This window comes from Eleutherodactylus coqui, chromosome 6 (assembly GCF_035609145.1).
Source record: "Eleutherodactylus coqui strain aEleCoq1 chromosome 6, aEleCoq1.hap1, whole genome shotgun sequence".
Taxonomy (NCBI): domain Eukaryota; kingdom Metazoa; phylum Chordata; class Amphibia; order Anura; family Eleutherodactylidae; genus Eleutherodactylus; species Eleutherodactylus coqui.
In genome coordinates this window covers 230013283-230017075 of record NC_089842.1, presented here as the reverse complement: position 1 = coordinate 230017075, position 3793 = coordinate 230013283, and positions in this window count along the sequence as shown.

Sequence of the window (3793 nt, the reverse complement as noted above, 5' to 3'; positions counted from 1 at the left end):
TCTGCGCAGGCTCATTAACTGCAATGGGTACTTCAGTCCGTAATACGGACCAAAATAGGGTATTCTGGGTTTTTGGGGTTTTTTTTCCCCCCAATTACATAATAACCTTCTGAACGCCCCAATGCAGATCACTAAGGATTCAATGCTCCATGTTACACGTATGAAGAGGGGGGACCCCCGGCCATGTGTATTCTGTGCCCTACATCCGTGGTGGTGAACCTATGGCACACATGCCAGAGAGGGCATTATTACTACCAAGGCCACTGTGGGGGAAAATATTATTATTGGAGTCACTATTACTGCTGGGGCTGCTGTAGTGTGGGGGGGGGGGGGGGGACTGCCCTGTTTTCCTGAGAATAAGGCAGGGTCTTATATATACATTTTTGCTCCTAAAGATTTCATTTTTTTACATGCATATCTGCCTGGACGCTATTTAAATTGAATTTTTTTTATTATTAACTGTAACTAGGGCTTATATTAGGAGCATCCTTAAAAATTCTGAAAAATCATGCTAGAGCTTACTTTTGGGGTATGTCTTTTTTCAGAGAAACTGTATTACTTCTGGGGCTGCTGTGGGGAGGTCACTATTACTGCTGTGGGGGTGGGGAGGTCACTATTAATACTGGGGCTGCTGTGGGGAGGTCACTATTATTGATTGGGGGGTGGGGTCACTATTACTGCTGTGGGGGTGGGGGGGGGGGCACTATTAATGGTGGGGCTGCTGTGGGAAGGGGGCACTAATACTCCTGGGGTGAGGGTCACTATTACTGCCCGGGCTGCTTTAGGGAGGGGGTGGGGGGTCACTATTACTGCTGTGGGGGTGGGGCGCACTATTAATGCTGCGGCTGCTGTGGGAAGGGGGCACTAATACTCCTGGGGTGAGGGTCACTATTACTGCCCGGGCTGCTTTAGGGAGGGGGGGTCACTATTACTACTGTGGGGGTGGGGGGGGCACTATTAATGCTAGGGCTGCTGTGGGAAGGAGGCACTAATACTCCTGGGGTGAGGGTCACTATTACTGCCCGGGCTGCTTTAGGGAGGGGGGGGGGGGGTCACTATTACTGCTGTGGGGGTGGGGCGCACTATTAATGCTGCGGCTGCTGTGGGAAGGGGGCACTAATACTCCTGGGGTGAGGGTCACTATTACTGCCCGGGCTGCTTTAGGGAGGGGGGGGGGTCACTATTGCTACTGTGGGGGTGGGGAGGGCACTATTAATGCTGGGGCTGCTGTGGGAAGGGGGCACTAATACTCCTGGGGTGAGGGTCACTATTACTGCCCGGGCTGCTTTAGGGAGGGGGGGGGGGGTCACTATTGCTACTAAAGTCACTCTACACATGGCAGTATACCTCAGTCTGACTTAGGGCTAATGCCCACGGACGGGTTTCTGCTGCGTTACTTGTTATTCCACAGCTATTAGGTTCTATTGAACTTTCAATGGAAGTCGTCTGCATGTGATCCGCCTCAAAATAGAGCATGCCGCTTTTTTTTATTTTTTATTTCAGCTGGTGGGCAGGAAGAAACACTATGGAAGGTACTTGCTGCGGAATCTGGACACCCACTCCAGACTCCGCAATGCAAATACGCCCGTGTGCAGGCAGCCTTCTATGGAATGTTTCCCCATAAATCTATCGTGTTTCCCTGAAAATAAGGCACCCCCTGAAGTGTGCAGGAAAGTCAAGAGGCCTGTCCCCTGCTGCCATCCCCGTTATCTCCTACCTCCAGATGTATAGGTAGATCTGTAGACAGTCTGCTGTTATCCTGTCCCTGCTGTGCTGTACGAGTGTGCTGTTGTGAGCTCCCCTTGCTGGCTGGAAAAGTCCATACTGTACGTTCTGTTCCTGCTGTACATGTCTGCTGTGATGAGCTCCCCCTGGTGGCCGGAAGCTGCAATACCATCCCTGCTTACAAGTGGTACAGGAACTTCTGTCTGCAGACAGGTACGTTACTTTACAGCCCTTATTTTATGGCCCTGTGTGTGATTCTTAAGGCTGGGTTCTCACAGAGCGTATTTCCAGCGGAAATCTCGCAGTTTGGCCACAGCGATAAACAGCGAGATTTCCGCCGGGAAAGCGCTGCTTCAAAACCCACGGCACTCAGCCGCTTGTTTTGAAGCGACCTGGCTGCACGCTTTTCCGTTTCTGTGGCCGATGAATCCGCACCACAACGCCGGCTTCTCCCAGCTTTGCCGTGACAAATTTGCTGTCCCATGTGGGGATTAGCGGCCACAGACGGATTTGCCGTGGCGAAATAAGACACCCCCTGAAAATAAGACGTAGCGCATATTTGGGAGCAAAAATTAATATAAGACGCGTCTTATTTTCGGGGAAATAGGGTATGTATCAGTCCGCTCGGCTCCCCGGCTCATCAGTCCGCTCGGCTCCCCCGGCTCATACTGCTTATCTATTCCAAGCTGTGCACAGATATCTCATCAGTCCCGGCCCAAGTCGGGTTTACAATCTAATTTCTCAGTCTCAAACACACTGGGGCTGATTTTCTAGGAAGCCAATTAGCTACTAGTATGCGTTTTCCAGCGATCAGAGCGACTTCTAACAAGGCCTTGCCATCAGTGCTAGACTCCGCAGGACCAGGATTACACTGCCAACCATGTGGAGTGATCAAGGAAAACATTCAGGTAGAGGATCCTGTGGACGGAAACAACTCCTCGCCAAAAGGGGTCAGAGGAGGATGTCGGGAATTGCCCTGATGAACAGACGCTGCACAGTAAGGTGCAGCCGCATACAACAGCGGCGCTCCAACTAACATGTGTGAATGTGCCACTTGCCGGCCGTTTCTTTAGTACGGATGGGCTACAACAATGGACGACCAGTTCCAGCGCCATTGTGTGTAAGAGAAGCAGAAAGGAGAGACTCCAGCGGGCAAAAGAGCGCAAAACTTGTAATACTGAGCAGCATAAAAAAGCATCTCCTGCTCAGATGGATCCACATTTCTGTTGCGCCGTGCTGTTTTGTTCACGTGTTACAGGGGTGACGTGTCCATACACGTGTGACTATGGCCGCCAATCACTGGCCTTGTGTGTCTAGCCATACATGGCTGAGGTCAGTGATTGGCTGCTGCAGTCACTTGGTCACCACCGCAGCATGTGAACAGAACGCAGTGGAGCTGGAACATGGATGGAAACAATGTGCATACTTATACACACAGTGAAATCTGTCTGCTTTTCACAGTCTGAAGTTGTATATACAGGTGTGAAGGAGCCCTAAATCTCAAACTGGACGGTATCCTCAATGGGTTAAAAGGTACGTTTAATTTCGTTGCAGCTGACAGCCTGGAAATCATTTGTAGAATTCTGATCAGGATTGCAGTTTTCACATTGGCCACTGGATGTCAGCATAACCATCATTTATGGAGCTAGTCAGGTTCTGTTGAGCTTTCTCTTAGCGCATACATTGGGGAAGTCACCTGATGTGCGCACCAACTGTAAACCCCCAACACGTGTGTGTGTATGGCATAGACATAGAGTTGGAAGGGTCATCGGGTCCAATGCCCTGCTCAATGCAGAATTCACAGAATCATCTCAGACAGAACTCTCCACCTCCCATGGCTACCTGTTCCACTCATTGATCCCCCTTGCTGTCCAATATCTCATTTGTGTCTCTTCCCCTTCAGTTTCATCCCATTGCTTCTAGACTTTCCTTGTGCAGATGAGAATAGGGATGATCCCTCTGCACTGTGACAGCCCTTCAGATATTTGTAGACAGCTATTAAAGGGGTTTTGTCACTAGAAGAAAAAAAAAATCTATACTTGCCTATTCCTCCACAGGTAGTCTTCTT